The 21040-nt window shown below is 31.2% G+C and overlaps 6 non-coding genes across 6 annotated transcripts; 3 read left to right on the forward strand and 3 right to left on the reverse strand.

The window, feature by feature from the left end:
* Nucleotides 1-972: 972 nt before the first annotated feature.
* Nucleotides 973-1045, reverse strand: Trnak-cuu (transfer RNA lysine (anticodon CUU)). Its single transcript has one exon. It is a non-coding gene; the product is annotated as a tRNA-Lys (tRNA).
* Nucleotides 1046-1458: 413 nt separating this feature from the next.
* On the forward strand, nucleotides 1459-1531 carry Trnar-ucg (transfer RNA arginine (anticodon UCG)). Its single transcript has one exon. It is a non-coding gene; the product is annotated as a tRNA-Arg (tRNA).
* Nucleotides 1532-2104: 573 nt separating this feature from the next.
* On the reverse strand, nucleotides 2105-2177 carry Trnak-cuu (transfer RNA lysine (anticodon CUU)). Its single transcript has one exon. It is a non-coding gene; the product is annotated as a tRNA-Lys (tRNA).
* Nucleotides 2178-2591: 414 nt separating this feature from the next.
* Trnar-ucg (transfer RNA arginine (anticodon UCG)) lies at nucleotides 2592-2664 on the forward strand. Its single transcript has one exon. It is a non-coding gene; the product is annotated as a tRNA-Arg (tRNA).
* Nucleotides 2665-3237: 573 nt separating this feature from the next.
* Nucleotides 3238-3310, reverse strand: Trnak-cuu (transfer RNA lysine (anticodon CUU)). Its single transcript has one exon. It is a non-coding gene; the product is annotated as a tRNA-Lys (tRNA).
* Nucleotides 3311-3723: 413 nt separating this feature from the next.
* Trnar-ucg (transfer RNA arginine (anticodon UCG)) lies at nucleotides 3724-3796 on the forward strand. Its single transcript has one exon. It is a non-coding gene; the product is annotated as a tRNA-Arg (tRNA).
* The last annotated feature ends 17244 nt before the right edge of the window (nucleotides 3797-21040 follow it).

The following is a 21040-nucleotide window of genomic DNA, read 5'->3' on the forward strand; positions in this document are numbered from 1 at the left end:
TTGTCATGTAATTCTCTTATGTATTCGTGCGAATTGACACCTGTACAAAATTTCATACGGTACGGTAGACTTTGACGAAATTCTGGGAACCTTACTACCACGTACCTTGTACCATCTGCAATGGTCGTGCCAGGATGCATTCGGCGTTTAATAGGCGATATTAGTTCGGCACCGAAATCTTCAAGTTTGTTGGTAATTTCTTCATCCGTCACATAATACGACACATTAAGGAAGCTCACCATTTTTTGCTTTGAAAATACAGCGTTTGGCTTAAACTTCACATTGTTAACTTTGAACCCCGTGTCGCATAACAAATCAACAGCTTCTAGTTCTTTAAGTGTTATTTCATACACGTTTCCGCTTTTAGGTACACAAGCCTCCACTACACCTTCACCAACTTCTGCTTCTACACTATTTATAACCGACAAGGCCGAAACATTTTTATTGTCCCCAACATCAACAAGGACAGTCTGTTCCTTCACTGTTCTATTCGCCCCCCTTTCACCAGGCATGGTGAAGGGAGGTTACGAAAACACTTTAAAATGTCAGAAATATGGAAAATAATTCACGATTCTCAAATGTAATGTCACTGGGAGTATTCACTTACACCTTAAGCCATGGATGGTTCGTCCAAAGACGAGAAAAATTTCGATTGAAACTCAGCTTTGAAAATTACGTCCTTCTTGCTGAATGTCCAAACCGGAAGTCCATCCGCATGCAGAGTCCGATTTCGTTTTCTGATTTTGAAATGCTCACCACAGGCAGTTTTTGCACGAACTTCACGGGTGCAGCTGTTATCAATGCATGTCTTTGTGTAAATGACCGCACGAAATCGTGCACTTTTATATAGACCGCCGTTTATGAAATCTGTGTAATAACTATTAGTTGGTAAATAAAAAAGTAACTGGTTTTCAGTTATCGTGTATGTTTATGCCTTTTCCAAATTGCCAAACCGATACAATAAAAATTAACCGCCCAACGTGGGGCTCGAACCCACGACCCTGAGATTAAGAGTCTCATGCTCTACCGACTGAGCTAGCCGGGCAGATGTTTGCTCATCTGAAAGAAGTAGATGTCATTTGTGCGAAGCGTTTAGTGCCCTAGTAATTTGCGTTAACCTGTTTTGCTCGTGGCTATTTTTCACATCTAAAGAACAAACGAACAACTATTGTATCAGTTCCATTGATTTTATATTGGAAAGTCGATTTTTTGTCTCTCGTGTGTGAAAACAATGTTGGCGCCAAAATCTCGGAAAACTGTTTCAATGTTTTCAAGAACCAGTAATAATGCATTACTAGTATATAGCATATAAATATGATTCGTTAAGCTTGCAAATTGAGTATTGTGTTGTCTTGACCATGTGTGAAAACGTCAAGAGCAAATTATTCCGAGAGGAAGAAAATGACGCTATCCTGATTCGCGACGTTTAAGTTGTATTTTGCCAGAATGTATTGCTATGACCGCGTGGCCTAATGGATAAGGCGTCTGACTTCGAATCAGAAGATTGCGAGTTCGAGTCTCGTCGTGGTCGGAGACTTTTTGCAAGCAGCATTACAGAGGAATTTCGACAGCCGACCACTAAAAGCGATTCGTATTCACACGACAATGTCAAAGTCAGCACACGTTTTCGATGAACAAATATGAGATATCTTAACGAATACTTTTTTATTTCTGGAATGAAAAGAAAATTGCAATCAATATCTATTGAAACAAAGTTTTTATAGACCTGATTGTCAACTGGCATAACACAAAGTATCTATTCTTTAATATGATCAACCACACTCGTTTCAATGTGGACAAAATGGGTTCAATTAAATGGGCGTACACAACATTTGAATGGCATCCGCATGCAGAGTCCGATTTGGTTTTCTGATTTTGAAATGCTCACCACAGGCAGTTTTTGCACGAACTTCACGGGTGCAGCTGTGATCAATGCATGTCTTTGTGTAAATGACCGCACGAAATCGTGCACTTTTATATAGACCGCCGTTTATGAAATCTGTGTAATAACTATTAGTTGGTAAATAAAAAAGTAACTAGTTTTCAGTTATCGTGTATGTTTATGCCTTTTCCAAATTGCCAAACCGATACAATAAAAATTAACCGCCCAACGTGGGGCTCGAACCCACGACCCTGAGATTAAGAGTCTCATGCTCTACCGACTGAGCTAGCCGGGCAGATGTTTGCTCATCTGAAAGAAGTAGATGTCATTTGTGCGAAGCGTTTAGTGCCCTAGTAATTTGCGTTAACCTGTTTTGCTCGTGGCTATTTTTCACATCTAAAGAACAAACGAACAACTATTGTATCAGTTCCATTGATTTTATATTGGAAAGTCGATTTTTTGTCTCTCGTGTAGTGAAAACAATGTTGGCGCCAAAATCTCGGAAAACTGTTTCAATGTTTTCAAGAACCAGTAATAATGCATTACTAGTATATAGCATATAAATATGATTCGTTAAGCTTGCAAATTGAGTATTGTGTTGTCTTGACCATGTGTGAAAACGTCAAGAGCAAATTATTCCGAGAGGAAGAAAATGACGCTATCCTGATTCGCGACGTTTAAGTTGTATTTTGCCAGAATGTATTGCTATGACCGCGTGGCCTAATGGATAAGGCGTCTGACTTCGAATCAGAAGATTGCGAGTTCGAGTCTCGTCGTGGTCGGAGACTTTTTGCAAGCAGCATTACAGAGGAATTTCGACAGCCGACCACTAAAAGCGATTCGTATTCACACGACAATGTCAAAGTCAGCACACGTTTTCGATGAACAAATATGAGATATCTTAACGAATACTTTTTTATTTCTGGAATGAAAAGAAAATTGCAATCAATATCTATTGAAACAAAGTTTTTATAGACCTGATTGTCAACTGGCATAACACAAAGTATCTATTCTTTAATATGACCAACCACACTCGTTTCAATGTGGACAAAATGGGTTCAATTAAATGGGCGTACACAACATTTGAATGGCATCCGCATGCAGAGTCCGATTTCGTTTTCTGATTTTGAAATGCTCACCACAGGCAGTTTTTGCACGAAGTTCACGGGTGCAGCTGTGATCAATGCATGTCTTTGTGTAAATGACCGCACGAAATCGTGCACTTTTATATAGACCGCCGTTTATGAAATCTGTGTAATAACTATTAGTTGGTAAATAAAAAAGTAACTAGTTTTCAGTTATCGTGTATGTTTATGCCTTTTCCAAATTGCCAAACCGATACAATAAAAATTAACCGCCCAACGTGGGGCTCGAACCCACGACCCTGAGATTAAGAGTCTCATGCTCTACCGACTGAGCTAGCCGGGCAGATGTTTGCTAATCTGAAAGAAGTAGATGTCATTTGTGCGAAGCGTTTAGTGCCCTAGTAATTTGCGTTAACCTGTTTAGCTCGTGGCTATTTTTCACATCTAAAGAACAAACGAACAACTATTGTATCAGTTCCATTGATTTTATATTGGAAAGTCGATTTTTTGTCTCTCGTGTGTGAAAACAATGTTGGCGCCAAAATCTCGGAAAACTGTTTCAATGTTTTCAAGAACCAGTAATAATGCATTACTAGTATATAGCATATAAATATGATTCGTTAAGCTTGCAAATTGAGTATTGTGTTGTCTTGACCATGTGTGAAAACGTCAAGAGCAAATTATTCCGAGAGGAAGAAAATGACGCTATCCTGATTCGCGACGTTTAAGTTGTATTTTGCCAGAATGTATTGCTATGACCGCGTGGCCTAATGGATAAGGCGTCTGACTTCGAATCAGAAGATTGCGAGTTCGAGTCTCGTCGTGGTCGGAGACTTTTTGCAAGCAGCATTACGGAGGAATTTCGACAGCCGACCACTAAAAGCGATTCGTATTCACACGACAATGTCAAAGTCAGCACACGTTTTCGATGAACAAATATGAGATATCTTAACGAATACTTTTTTATTTCTGGAATGAAAAGAAAATTGCAATCAATATCTATTGAAACAAAGTTTTTATAGACCTGATTGTCAACTGGCATAACACAAAGTATCTATTCTTTAATATGATCAACCACACTCGTTTCAATGTGGACAAAATGGGTTCAATTAAATGGGCGTACACAACATTTGAATGGCATCCGCATGCAGAGTCCGATTTCGTGTTCTGATTTTGAAATGCTCACCACAGGCAGTTTTTGCACGAACTTCACGGGTGCAGCTGTGATCAATGCATTTCCAAATTGCCAAACCGATACAATAAAAATTAACCGCCCAACGTGGGGCTCGAACCCACGACCCTGAGATTAAGAGTCTCATGCTCTTTTTTTTATCTTTATTAAAAAAAAATCATCAGATATAGGACATGTTAAAACTGATAAAACTAATCAAATATAAACAACATTAATCAATATGCATACAGTATTAGAAACAATGAGGTTTGTCATCTATATATCATACATTTACAAATCAAATACTAAGACATCATCTTTCTTGTACAATTGGATTGTCTTTTAGAAAGTTCTTTTCAAAAACATTGCTCTTGTTATTTTGCTGACACAGGTATACATAAAAATATGTTACATAATATTTCAATCTTTATTGGAACAGTTTGATCAAATTTACATTTTTGTGTCCATTTTTCAGTAAATTTCTTCTTCGAAAGATACAGAACCTAGCTACTGACAATACAAAATTTAAGAAAAGGTCATTCACACCTTTCATTTTCCATTTGAGTCCATTTAATAATAACATTTCACTCTGTACGTTTTTGTACAAATTGCCAAAACGATACAATAAAAATAAACCGCTCAACGTAGGGCTCGAACCCACGACACTGAGATTAAGAGTCTCATGGTCTGTTTTTTTTCTCTTGACAAAATGTCATTCAAATAAAACAAATAAAAAGAATAATCAGGCTATACTCCTGAAAATTCACATTATCACAATAAAGGTATATAAGATTGCAACTTCAAACATATGTTATAGATTTACAATAAATTACACTTAATGATAATCACATTCTCTTTGACACATTCCCCATTTCCATTCTCAATTTTACACTCAATAATCTGGTAATTTAAACTCTCAGGTACAGATAGGCAAATAGGACAAAGTGATTCTTTTGTAATCTGGCATTTAAATAGCCGTTCTTTTGTATATTTAACCCATTTCTCTGACGTCAGTCTATTGTTCTGACTGTAGATTATTTTTCAAGAATCCACTGACCATAGTATTAACTTAAGAGAACTTATATTATAACTTTAACCTTTTAACTTACGATCTTTTATCCTCTCAAAAACGAGTGGCATGTGTAGGATTCGAACCCGCGCGTATTTTCTTCGTAATCAATACAGTCTTCAGTCTATGCATGATACCACTAGACCACGATGGCTGACATCAATCATAATATAAATAGTACTCTTAAAGCGCTTACTTGTCAAAACATGTCATTTAACTGTATTTCTGTCTCATTGTAATCTAATGAAATATATATATCTTGGTTTGTTCATGTTTATTGAATTTGTTTTATTTTGGGTGTTATTTTTTTTTAAGAAATGGGTTAAAACTACTTCTTTGACAATAAAAACAGAAACAAAATCATCGCCATTATATGAAAATGAAATATATGATACTTCTACATGTTCTAGGATTAAAACAATATTTTGGTCCAGAAAAAAAAATTACAATGAAAAAAATTCATTCCGGGTACAAGGTTCGAACTTTGCACTGTTAATATCACCGTTATGACATTCGTTATAAACGACTAGACGATCACGGCTATGAACAGCTTGATGGTAAGTTTATGAAATCAACATAATTATTCATTGTACATCCGTAGCAAGAGCAATTCTGATGTGGATTCAGAATGCGTACCACAGATAAAACTATTTTACTGACCGGTGAACGATATATGCCAAATGTAATAACGCTAAAATAATCTTAACTTAAATGAAACGGAAACAGTTTAAACAAAATTTAAATATAATTGTTCAATTTAAATCGTAAGCACATAATTTTAATACTTTAAACAGCAATATGAATTATGAAATGGCAGATTTATGGCATATACGCTAATAATATTTAATTGACTAAGAACGACATAATGGTGTTACGATTTCATTATACCAAATCACGTTGCTAAATATTATATATATAAATTTTGAGGATTCTAAATTTTGGTAATTAAAATTTTTTAACTTTTCAAAACAAGATAAATAAATTCTGTATATCAATATATGTCTTTTTGAATAAATTAAATATACCAAAATCTATTTAATTTAAATAATTTGTAATGATTAAAGATTAAATGAAATATGTATATACAAAAATAAAATCTGGTATTAAAAAGGGGAGCTAACACCCCATTTAAGTTATATTAAACTTATGTTAACTTGTCAAATGTCTAAATATAGATGCGAACCGTGTGGATATATTCATTTCCAGCTATTATAGAATAAAAAAGACAAAATACCAAACTTTTTTTATGAAATATTGTTGATTCATTGTCAAAACGTAAAACAGACAGTCGTTTTACTAGAAATGGGTTAAGCTAGAGAATTGATAAGAAGTAGTGGATTCGGAAACGATAATCAACTTGCGACTAAAGTCGCTCGTTGATTATCGTTTACGAATCCACTACTTCTTATCAATTCTCTACTACATAACTCAATGAAAAAATTTAAATGCTTAAGAACATACTCACCCCTTCTCGTCCAATGGAAAATCAGTTTTCCCCTTCTAATTGTTATAGTACATGGCTTTCTATGCACTACAAAATGCTATACATGAATGGCTTTTCATTGTAGATTAATTATGAAAGTGAACTCTTAATAACTACACTAATGAAGCGTACAATCCCTTGAGGCAATTTCCATAGGAAAACAGATTACTGATTAAAGATGAAAGAGAATAGAATGATAAAATAAATGGGGAATGTGTCCATGGGACACAGATGATTCCCCCGCTTGCATATAACGTTATAAAGGGACATAACTCAAGAACAGTAAAAGTGACGCTACCCATATTTGTACATGATCTTAGTTTTGTGGTAATAATCATTGTGCATAAAGTTCATAACATTTGGTTGAGGCAAACTAAAATTAGAGAAAGGAAACGAAAAATTCGATTAATTTTTCCATTTGTAAAGGGGCATAACTCTAGAATGGTAAAAGTGACGCCACCAAAATTCAAAACTTGATCTGTGTTTTTTAGTAAGAAGCATTAGGTATAAGATTCATTACAGTCGGTTGAGGCATACTTAAGTTAGAGAACGGAAACGAAAAATTTAGCAATTTTTCCATTTGTAAAGGGGCATAACTCTAGAATGGTAAAAGTGAGGCCCAAAAGTTTAAACTTGATCACTTTTTTTTTTTTTTTTTTTTTTTGGTAATAAGCATTGTGTATAAGTTTCATAACATTTGGTTGAGGCAAACTAAAGTTAAAGAACGAATATATGGACAGATGTACAGACGGAGAAGGGTAAAACTTAATGACCCCTCCGCTACAGCTTTGGCATAAAAACATTTTGAATATTGCAAACGTTTATAATGGAACATGTATGGAACCAAACAAAATATTGAAATTGGGGCAAAGGTGTAGGTAAAATAATTTTTAATCTAATTTTCATTCCAGACCTTAGAGTCATTTTTTTCAAAGAAAACAATGACTTCTGATATATAAAGCAAAGGAACTTTTTTGAAGAAAAAAAACAATACATGTACATTCATCAATTAAAAGTAACCATCTGATGTTGAATGATCATAATTTTAATATTTATTGATTAGGTTTTATGATTACCAAAAAATATACAAATTTCAAAAAGCTGATACATTGTGTGCTTTTTATAAACAAGAAATTTAAGATATATAAGTATCAAATTTTACCTGAAGCAGAAAAAATACTAGATTTTTTAACAATTTATCTTTTTTGTCCATACAAACCTATCTCAGTCCTATTTCATTCCACCCATTGAAATGACCATTACATAATATATATATTCTTTTTGTCAACCATGTTAACACTTAATTATAAAAAGTGAATTCTTATTAAGGTTTGAATATTACAATGGGAAAGGATAATTTTGTGAAGTCACTTAAAGTGTGAATATGTTCTAAATTGGTCAAACAATACTTGGTTATGTTTTATGAACATTCAAAACCCTCGACTATGCATTGGGCTTTAAATATTCATAAAACATGACCAAGTATTGTCTAACCTTTACATCTCGCGACAAGCGCTTTGTAAAAAAGGAAAATTCATGATTTTCTGGACCTTCGTCAGGTCAAAATCTGTGTACATTAAACGCCATCGTGATACAGATTTAGGTTCTCTAGAAAGCTTTGATACAAGCATTTGATAAAAGACACTCGTAGTTGATGGAAGTGATCAATTTTGGATGCCATCTTTAATCATAGGATTTAACACAGGAGTTTTGCTAATATGCACATTTGCTTCAACTAACACTTTAAACTCCTCAGGTATAGTTTGTAACACTTTTCTAACTGCATTTAGAATTTTATTTTCCGAAACTTCCTGAATTTAATCTAATATAATCTCTTAAATATAACTTTCTTTCAAAAAACCTGGTTTACATTCATATGCGATATCTTCGATTTTACAAACATCTACTTCAATAAATGTTTTAAGATATTACATTTTATTACAATTTGTAATATTTGGCTTTGAAAATAGCGGAATATCAAAAACATTTTCTGAATTAACTTCAATATCTACATTTTCACAAATTTTTTGCCATGACAAAATCATACCCTGATAAAATTCTGGTAATACATCAATTTTTCTGTTTCGGAGATCACAGAATAAAAGTTCAATTCTAAGATTCTTATTTTCAAACTTAGAAAAGAAATAAAGACAAGTTTGTTTCCATATAGCACAAGGATTTTCATCAAACAATTTAATTAAATATTTTAATCTAAAAGCATACCTTTTCTGCATGATATTTGAAAATTTTCAACCCCCGTCAATTACTTTATTAATAATGACATCATATGTTACAAGAGGAGCTTTATTTTTCCATATAAATTCTAAACATATATTATTTATAAGCATACACTACTTTTCAGGTATATTTACAACCATAAAGGTATACCATAGTTTACTCATAAGTAAGGAACTAATAACACACTCTCCAATGAAGAATTAAAAGCCTCATTTTCCAAAAATTCAGTATTTTTGTAATTGGTTGTACTTTGCTTTCCCAGTTAAAAATTTTAACAACGCGTTTTATTTTTCCCAACCCATATTCCTAATAACTGTAAAACTTCATCACATTCTTTTATTTTCCACATTTTTAAATCATTTGAAGAAATTTTCCTTTCCCTAATGCTAAAACCTCTGATTTTTCTTTATCTAATTTGCACCCGATGCTTTTTCGTACAATTCTAATACCTGAAATGTTTCACTAACTGAATTTTTGTCTACTAAGGTCAATGTTGTATCGCCAGCTTGTACAAAAAATTTTCCTCAACATTTGTGTTTGAAGATATAACATTTTATTACAATTTGTAATATTTGGCTTTGAAAATAGCGGAATATAAAAATATTTTCTGAATTAACTTCAATATCTACATTTTCACAAATTTTTTGCCATGACAAAATCATACTCTGATAAAATTCTGGTAATACATCAATTTTTCTGTTTCGGAGATCACAAAATAAAAGTTCAATTCTAAGATTCTTATTTTCAAACTTAGAAAAGAAATAAAGACAAGTTTGTTTCCATATAGCACAAGGATTTTCATCAAACAATTTACTTAAATATTTTAATCTAAAAGCATACCTTTTCTGCATAACAACACCTCTTATCTCACAATTTTTCTTCATAGCGATACTCAATGGCACAGCTAACAAAATTTATTACAGAGATGAAATAGGACATCCTTGTTTGACTGAATTTTTTAATCTAAATTTTGGAGTCAAAAAACCATTACATTTTACTGAACAAAACATGTTTGTGTAAAATATTTTTATCCAGTTTTTGAATTTATTACCAAATCCAAATTTGTCTAAAACTGCAAAAGGATGCTCGTGTCCGGCTCTGTCAAATGCTTTTTCTTGATCTGATTTTAATAAGTAACAGTCTATTATTGTTATAATTGTTACTTAGATGAAGAGTTGTCTCATTGGCACTCATACCACATCTTCCTATATCTATGTCATCCATTTCTACTAAATCCATAATATCTCTAACACTATCAGATATATCTTTTCCTAAAATACGACAGCTTTGATTTGGTGAAATAATTTTCGGAAGTACATATATAAATCTATCGGTCATAACTCTGGCAAGTATTTTGTAATCAACATTCAACAAGCTCATTGGCCTAAATAATTTTAAATCTGATTGATCACCTTTGTTTTTGAAAATCATATTTATATTCCCATATCTCATAGATCTAGATAAATCTTAATTTTCCTCAATACTTCGATAAATATAGAGTGATACATGTTTTAATTCATTAAATAAAAACAAATAAAATTCTGCAGTTATACCATCTGGTCCAGGTGTTTTCCCTTTTTTTCATACCTTTTAACGATTTTTCAATTTCCTCACTATTAGTTACATCATTACACATTTCTACATCTTCAACATCAATTTTTACATCAACATTATTTAAAAGTTCATCAACTGAATGCATATCAACACTAACACAAGAAAACAAATGTTCATAATAATCATGTATAACATCAAGTAATTTAATTGTTTCTGTAACAATTTTTCCATCACAATCTTTTGTTTCACGTATTCTTGTTCTATCTATACTTTTTTAGATTAAAAAGATATGCAGTATTTCTATCACTTTCTATAGCCCAGTGTGACTTAGATCTCAAACTTGCACCTTTACATTTGTCTTTTTCAATATTTTCTAATTGTGTTTTCAATTCTAAAAAATGTTTAATATTTATCTGAAAACCATTTGCAGATTTTACTGATAATTCTTGAATTTTGTTCTGCAATTTATAATATTCCCTGTTTAAATCTTTTTGCTTTTCTTTGCCATAAATTTGGTTTAATCTTTCAATCGTAAATTTTAAATTATCCCACCAAAATAAAGGATTTGACATATAAAAGTTTGACCCAATTTCCTCTGCAAATAGTCTCCTTATTTTGTCAGTAAATAATTCATCTTGTAAAAATGAACTACATGTATTAAAAATCCACACACCTGGACCTCTTTCTACATTACAAAAATCTATTTCCATGCAGACAATATTATGATCACTAAAACAAGTATCTTTAAAATGAATATTCTTAAAATATGGTTTTAAATCAATGGAAACAAGAAAATAATCCATTCTAGTTTGGATTAAAAACCCTTGTACAATTTGTTTTCTAGAAAATATTTTTGTATTAATATATCTATTTTTTCATATATCATATAAACCTTTCTCTTGTATGAAATTACATAAGGATTTAACAGCCTTATCAGTACAATGCGAGGTTTTCCCACTTTTGTCTGAACTGGATAAAATAGTATTAAAATCTCCAGCAACTAACACATATTTTCCTTTACTTATTTTATTTTTACACTTCAAAAAATATCACATCTTTCATTTACATTATTTGGTGCATATATATAATAAATATCAATTATTTTATCATTAATTGTCCCTTTTAAATAATTAATCTTCCATTATCATTTTCTACTTCTGTAAAAATATTTTTCAATTTCTTACTAACAAGAATAGTATCACCTTGTCTGTTATTACCACTATTACTATAAAAAATACCCCCATTCCAAATAATTTTTTTTATCTCTTTTGATTCTTTCTACTAACAAATCATTCCAAAATGTTTCTTGTAAACAAATAATATCATAATATCTATCATTACACAATGGAAAAAATACAATTCCTTTTATTACTATCACAAAGTCCATTGCAATTAAGACTTATTACATTAAAAATAGCCATTACTACAAAACAAATATTAAGTATTATATGATATTAACAATTCATTTTTATGTGTTTCTATTTTTATTTCTGATGTGCTAGCATATGTGCCTTTACATTTGGCTTAATTTTAAACAACTTTTCTTTCTTGTATTTTTCATCTTCACCAGCTCCCTGAATTTTTTCAGTCAATGGGTCGGTGTCCATAGTAATTTCATCTTGTTTGCGCACAAGTACCATCATCTTCTCCCTGCATGTTTGTTCCAGAAAGGAGATGATACTTATTTTTTCATCATTAACAGTAGTTTCACATGGAACATTTTCATTTGTTAATTCATTTTTACTTGACAATAAATTACATTTACTAATATTGCTGACAGTTAAAGCATGTCCATTCGAAATCTGTTCACTTTCTTTATCTGTCATCTCGCACGCGATCTTTGTCTCTTTGCCATTATCGGACGCGTTTTCAAAAGAGGGACGAAAGATACCAGAGGGACAGTCAAACTCATAGATCGAAAACAAACTGACAACGCCATGGCCAAAAATAAAAAGACAAACAGACAAATAAAAGTACAGATGACACAACATAGAAAACCAAAGACTAAGCAACACGAACCCCACAAAAAACTGGGGGTGATCTCAGGTGCTCCGGAAGGGTAAGCAGATTCAACTGTTTCTATAACGTCATTCTCTATAATAGGTGTAATACCACCATTGTTTTTCCCCTATTAGTCTTTGTTATATTTGCACTTTTCAAAAAATTGTGCAGAATTTATCTTTGTTTCAAATAAAGAAATACTTTGCATGAGTAAAGTGTTTTCCTGTCCAGTACTACAGACAAAATTTCACATAACATTTCATTGCATATAAGAAAATAACCATCACTGGAAGTTAACCAATCAAATTTTCACGCCTTTTTTTTTCCTGTGTACAAGCTTTAGTAACCATGTAACCTCAAGTTTCCAAAATATTCTACAGAAACACCAAATAAAAAAAGAATGGTGCTTTGAAACACCCAAGATATATGTTTATGACTCAGAATTTTTTTACTGCAATGAAATGTAGTATTAATTTCCTACAACTGTCAAATTCAAGGGAATTTTTTTTTCGACCCCTTTTCGTATGCAACCGGATGAGACGTACTATGATTTGGTGGCATTACACCAAAACGACACATTAAAAATTAACCGCCCAACGTGGGGCTCGAATCCACGACCCTGAGTTTAAGAGTCTCATGCTCCTTTTTTATCTTTATTAGAATAAATCATCAGATATAATACATGCTAAAACTAATAAAAATTATCAAATAGAAACAACATTAATCATAATGAATAATAGAAACAATGAAGTATGTCATTCATTTACAAATCAAATACTAAGACATCATCTGTTTCTTGTCATTTGGATTATTTTTTAGAAAGTTCTGTACAAAATCATTGTTCTTGTTATTTTGCTGGCACAGATATACATAAAAATAGGTAACATAATGTTTCAGTGTATATTGGAACAGTTTAATCAAATTCACATTTTTTGTCCATTTTTCTGTAAATTTCGCCTTCGGAATAAACTGAACCTAGCTACTGACAATGAAAAAATTGAAAATAGGTCATTCACACCTTTCGTTTTCTATCTGAGCTAGTTTAACAATAATATTTCACTCTGTACTAAACTTACTTTATCAGAGTCACAGTGTTCACATATTCTACATAATAAAGTAGACAAATAATCATGAAATTATATAAGTTCATCACAGTTTATGAATATATGTAAAATATCTTCATTTCCTTTATTAAATACATCAACAAATTAATTTAGACTCAGACAGCCCAGTTTTCTTTAATTTTACATTAGCAAAGATACAGATATGCATTATTTTATAATCCAACTCTATCATTTTTGAAACTTCCAAAAAACATAGACATGTTTCCAAATTTTACACAATTCTGCTTCATCTAAATCATACAATTGTTTCCATATAATTGGCCCAATAGGCTCTTCGATTATATCTTCTAACACCCATTGATATAATTTTTTAACATTACAAGTTTTCAAATCACAAGGTACATTTTTTATCATTACAGATATATATATATTGTTCTATCAATATTTCTATGATGTACACTAGTAATATTCTTCCAGTCCTCTGGTATAATAGATAATAAACAATGATATCTATCAATTACATATTGAATATTTACATAAATACTTACATTTTCAATCATATCAACAATTGCATTTTTTGGTAAAAACCCAGTATTTACCTCATTACAAATATCTTTGATAGATACAATACTAGCTTGTATGAAATCATACCAAATAGTTGCTTTATCATTTAAAACAATTTTTGGATTACAGAATATAGGTTGATCATATTTATTTTCAACAGTTAACTGAAAATCTATCTTAAATCCTAAGGAGTACAAAGCCTGACACATTTCTTGATAAACCATAGGATTACATTTAAATTCACAACTTGGTATTATTATATATAATATTTCTAAACCTAATTGCATACCATATATTTTAGACACAAAATATTTGAATGTATCTTTCCATAACACATGATATAGATCATCAATTAATCTACCTATATATTTCAATCTAAATGCATACATTTTACATTTAATATCAGAAAACTGTAATCCACCTTTACTTTTTTCATCAACTATAGAACTGTATTTAACTAAATGGGATCTATTATCCCATATGAAATTAACACATAATCTTTTAATTTCTACATATACCCACTCTGGCATAGATGTTACAAATAATGCGTACCAAAATCGTGACAACATTAAGGAATTTACAACAGTGAATCTACCTTGTAAATTAAGTTGTCTTTGTAACCACATGTTCAAAAGACTTCTAACTTTCTTTATCTTATTTTTGTTAATTAATTTTCGATCCAGTAGCTTTACTATATAAATCAAATTCTTTAAAAACTTCTGGTACAGGTTCTTTACTACATAAGGATAATGTTTCTGCGTGTTGATAAATTAATCCCTCTTTTTTACAGTAAGAGATTTTTATACCTTTGATTTTTTCATTTTTAACAATTCAACAATGTAAAGGTTTAGCAGCAAGAACAAATATCAAGACACTTAGATAAGTATTTAGTATGACGATAAATTTTCACTTCTGTACTCGTACCTTGAACACCAAATTTATTTATTTTGTAGAAAATATTTCCGTACTCCTAACAACAAAGTTATATTCAAATTTACCTGTATACGTTATTTTATTTAACGCCATTTTGTCCTATGTAAGAGTTGTATTTTGACATTGTTTTACATCTTTTTTTATTTATATTGTATTTATATTGTGTCATAGATCAAATTTATTCGTTCAGTGTATGTTTACTTGTTTTTGTTTATATAAAATTGAGAATGGAAATGGGGAATGTGTCAAAGAGACAACAACCCGACCATAGAGCAGACAACAGTATGTCTTTTTGATCGAGTTAAGCCATTTCAATTGATATTTTATAGTGTGTCTTTTTTATGTAGTAATGTTACACTACTGTTTCAGGTTAGGATGAAGGTTGGCGCCTGTTAAAACGTTCAAACCCGCTGCATTTGTATGCACATGTCCTAAGTCAGGAGCCTGTTATTCAGTTGTTGTCGTTTGTTGGTGTGCTTCATAAGTGTTTCTCGTTTCTCGTTTTTCATATAGATTAGACAGTTGGTTTTTCTGTTTGAATTGTTTTACACTAGTCATTTTTGGGCCCTCTATAGCTTGCTGTTCGGTGTGAGCCAAGGCATGTTGAAGGCCGTATATTAACCTATAATTGTTTACTTTTTACACATTGTGACTTGGATGGAGAGTTGTCTTCTTATTTATACTTAATGGACAACCTTGTCTAATACTATTTTCAAAATTCCATTGCATTTTACAGCACTATTATTACCATTATAAAATATTTCAATCAATTTTACAAATCTATCACCAAATCCAAATTTTTTCATAACATTTGTATCAAGTATTTGTGACTCACTCTTTCAAATGACTTTTTCTGATCAATTTTCATTATATACCCTTCAAGTTCATCTTTTTCAATAAGTTTTATAATATCTCTTACATTAGCAACATTATTCGAAATATCTCTACCAATAGTACATCATATTTGATCATTAGATACAATCTTAGTTAATATTACCTTAAATCTATTTGCCATTATCCTTGCTAATATTTTATAATCAACCTGTTATAATGAAATAGCTCTATAATTTTTCAATTACTTTTTATCACCTGTCTTTTTATATATAAGACTAATCATTCCACATTTCATAGATCTAACTTAAACACCTTCTTTTTCAATAACATTAAACAAATCAAATAATACATTTCTGAGTTCGTTATAAAATTGACAATAAAACTCAATTGTAAGCCCATCAGGTCCTGACCTTTTATTTTTGTTACATATGAGTAATTGCTTTAAAAAAATTTTCATGAGAAATATCTGAATCACAAAAGTTACAATCATTATCATCTACTTTTGTATCTACACTATCTAACAATTGTGACATTTTATCATTATCTGTATCTACACGTCAGTACAATTCTTCTAAAATTTATATTGTAAATCTAAAAAAAAATTCAGTGTCATAAACTGTTTCATTGTTCTCATTTAGCAATTCTTTTATAGAATTACTCTCTTGTTTATATTTTTCCAGATTCAAAAAATACTTTGTATTCTTATGTGACTCAACAGCCCAAATAGCTTTTGATCTAAGTAGTGCACCTCTACATTTTTCTAATTCATATGCTGACAATTCAAGTTTCAAACTTTCTAACTTAGCTACATCATTAACTTAATTACAAGCAGCCTTTTTACATAAATTATAAATCTGCCTTTCTAATCTATAATATTCTCTTTTGTTTTGTTTTTTTTTTTTTTTTGCCATTGTAGACGAAAAAGATTGGGAATATTTTTTTTTTAATTCTATATTTAAGATGATCCCACCAAATCATTAAATCTTTATTATATTATTCATTTTCTTTTTCATCAGATATGATTTCTTTTACTCTCCTTACATATTCGTCATTATATAACGATGTATTATTGAGCCACCACAATCCAGGACCTCTTTCAGTATTACTACAGTTAAAATTCATAATTACAAATGCACGATCACTTAAACTAGTAGTATTATAATATACATTCTGAACATAAGACGATAATTGTTTATTTTCAAAGAAATAATCAATTCTGCTTTGTTGTAATTTTCCTTTTCAAATTCTTTTCTAGTACGCCATACATCATATAAGTTGTTGTTTTCAATAAAATCATTTAGTTTTCTACATGGTTCATCTATAACATGACTTCTTTTACCACCTGTCTAACATAGATAGAGAAGTATTAAAATCTCCACCAATTATTAAGTTATTTAACTTTTCTGTATACTGTTTAACAAAATTAAAAAAAAAGATTCTTTCAGCAATTACATTTGTAGCATACAATGAAATTGTATTAAACAATTGTCCATCTTCTACATATGTTATATGGTAAAAATTTACCATCACAATCTTTATATATACATTTAATCTTATTCTTAAGATAATTATTCACTAAAACAGCCACATCCCGTCTACCATGTGAACTGTAATATATATCACCTTCATATAAGTGTTTAACATCATCTACATAAGCATCATCCGAGAATGTTTCTTTTAATAATACAATCCTAAATTTTCTATCATGAATAATACTTATAAAATTCTCAAAATTAACTACATTCTTTTAACCATTACAATTAAAAGAACAAATAACAATCATTTCAAAAAGAAAAACAATCTTGCATATTAACTTATCCATTTTACTCATATGTTCTGTCGACCACATTTCTTACATTTTTACCACTCAAATTAGGAGTAACCTTAATACTAGATCTCCTTTCAAGTCTCCTCTGTTTTTTCTTTATTTTTCTGGTCATTTTAGCACTTATACATTTACTTGTGTCATTATCATTTTCATTTTCACTCCTCAAATTCAATTTCATTTTCACTCTCCCCGGCGACAATATAGTCCCCAGGAGGAGCGTCATTCTTGGCTATTTTTAACTTTTTTCCATCAGAAAAATTTCTGTCTGCATTGATGGTTTCATAACAATCTTCTATGTTATCTATATTCAATATTTCATCGCCAAGTCTCTCATTGTTACTTTTTCCGCTTTCTATTTTCTTCTTGAATATTACTTTCTTGTTTATCTAGCTGCACCACATTAACTTCTACCGGAACAGTTGATATAGTATCAGTATTGTCAACAGATACATTATTCTCTGGCCAAACATCAGTGATATCTTCATCATCTATTTCACCTGGTTTTTGTATTATAATTTCCGGATCATTTTCGTCATTCTGTTTGTTCCAAGTACAACGCTCGGGTATCTCTCTGCGTGTGTCACATGTACAAACACGTGGATATTTACGACAGTTTTGACAAGGACAAACGCACGGATCACTTTTACAAAAAGTGCAAGTACGTATACATGGGTACTTGTCACATTTGTAGCAGGTGCATATACATTTTCTTCCCGCAGATGTTACATTTGCACATGCAAAAATATAAACAACAGACATCACAGTTATTTTTCTTTTCATGTGTCGAATGTTGATCTTGTCCTATTGAAGCTATTTCCACACACACATTGTAATGGTAAATTATGACAATATTTTATTTGTTAACTTTACATTGTCTCTTTGAATATCCCTGTTCACCACACCCGTGGCACTCAAAGTACGGACACTGTTTATGCATATGCTCTGGGGACAAACATTTCGAGCACACCTTCATCTGGTTGTTGTGTACAACACGAAAATACTTAATAACTGAGCCAATTTTAAAAGGCATTGTCCATGGCAAAGCTACCATTCCAGGTTGAAATTTACATCTCATAATACTAGTCTCGTCCGCTCCTTGCGTTCCAGGTATTGCTCGTCTGTATATGTGATAAACAATTTTAATCCCATTTGATACTAATTTACTTCTTATATCTTCATCCCAAATAAACGATGGAAGTTTCATGATTGAAACAACGGTTATATCCGAATATAAAATACTAACTTGATATTCCCTGTTTGCAATATCGATTCCTTCTTACACTAATTTGTAAGCAGTTTGTTATATAATAAGACATGGCATCATTTTAAACAACAGCTGTCACAGAGTTTAAACCCGTAATTGTTTCCACATCTTCGATTACCATTCTTTCACCATAACATCAGTACGTATTATTTTTCTATTCTCACTGTACAGTCTCTCTGATACGACGTTTCACCAAGAACATAATTTTGCTTTTGATTATATTCCTTACTGTAATTATTGAATCATAATATCCTGATGAACCACAGAAAAATCGACCGGAGAAATGATGACACTTCTATCTTACGTCTGTGCTAAATTCGGAATCATGATCAATGCAAGTCTTTGTAAATGACAGCACTGTTATAGACAGCCGTTTATGAAATCTATGTAATAAATATTAGTTGGTAAATAAAAAAACTAACTACTTTTCAGTTATCGTGTATGTTTTTGCCTTTTCCAAATTGCCAAAACGATACAATAAAAATTAATCCCCCAACGTGGGGCTTGAACCCACGACCCTTAGATTAAGAGTCTCCTACTCTTTTTTTTCTTCTTTATTCATAAAACATTTGAAACTTATAGCATATCATGACAAAATACATACATACATACATACATGTAGTATTTACACGAATAATAAAATTGAGAATGGAAATGGGGAATGTGTCAAAGAGACAACAACCCGACCATAGAGCAGACAACAGCCAACATGAATATCAATTAGTCCATATACAACAGTTTTAACTTTTAAGTTAATAAGTAGAACACTGTAATGTCATCAGACTCTGTTATAAGTGGATTGTGTTCAGTAAAGTATTTCTCAAAAACATTCTCTTTATATTCTAATTCGTTACCTTAAACGAATGCAAAGTATTCATAAAATAAAAGCAAACACTTGTTTCGTAGGAATAGCTCACCAGCATGTGCAGCTAACTTGATTATTTTATTAAAGAAAATGACATAATTTTAGTCCCGATGTCATCATGATACGACACAGCGCTGCGTTGTACACCACAGCCTACAAAATAGAAAATCAAAGAGGGAAATCATAATATAAATATATAGGTCAACCAAACAATTTCATACCGGCGGTATAAATATCTATCTATCTATCTATCTATCTATGCATAAAACATTGCAAAAATACAAACATGCATTTGGGGTGACCCCTTCATCTACACTTAACTTCACTGTATACGAACTTCGAATGACAATATTCCTTAACTTACTTTAACAAGAAAACTATTCGCGCTTAAAAAATCCCGTGCTATTTACATATCAAATATCATACTCAATATATTAATGCACTGCGACAAATATGGACCAATCCAATATCATATATTTATCACACACCTGTTTATTTAATATAAACACCAATAGATGACAACTATAAAGACACATACTCACGTGTGTTTGTATGCCTCAATAGAAACACGTGTATGCTCAACTTTAATAAATACATTTATATTCTAATTCGTTACCTCAAACGAATATAAAGTATTCATAAAATAAAAACAAACACTTGTTTCATAGGAATAGCACGCCAGCATGTGCAGCTATTTTCGACAAAACAAAGAAAGGCGCAACTTGTGTTTTTTAAATTCCTAAATTTTTAGTTACTGTCAGACGTTCACTGATGTTCTCTTTGACGTATCCGGCCTTAGCCCGATCTTTTTTCCAACGACCATGTTTTTTGAAGATACAATCTTCCACATGCGCATTTACAGCGGCAGTAGCGCCTCCGGACCTCAAACTATGCAAACCAAAATACTTTTTGTCTAATCCAATAGATGCTAAAGCAGCTAACAATTTTTTTCTTGTAGTAGTATAATAAAGCTTACCATTTCTGAATTTGTAACCATTTACAGATTTATAAAAAGTTAAAGGACGAAAATTTAAATCGTTACTGTCCGACTTGATATTTGCTTAATTTAAATATCTCTTAACATTTTAACAGTACATTTAATTTTTTCAGTTTTCGAAATGAGAACATATCTACTCTCACGGTAAATATCAGTTTTACTAGTCTCTATCAGTAAAACAATGTACGAATCATGAAAAACAATATGG

Source organism: Mytilus californianus, unplaced genomic scaffold, assembly GCF_021869535.1.
Source record: "Mytilus californianus isolate M0D057914Y unplaced genomic scaffold, xbMytCali1.0.p SCAF_4, whole genome shotgun sequence".
NCBI classification, from domain to species: Eukaryota; Metazoa; Mollusca; class Bivalvia; order Mytilida; family Mytilidae; genus Mytilus; species Mytilus californianus.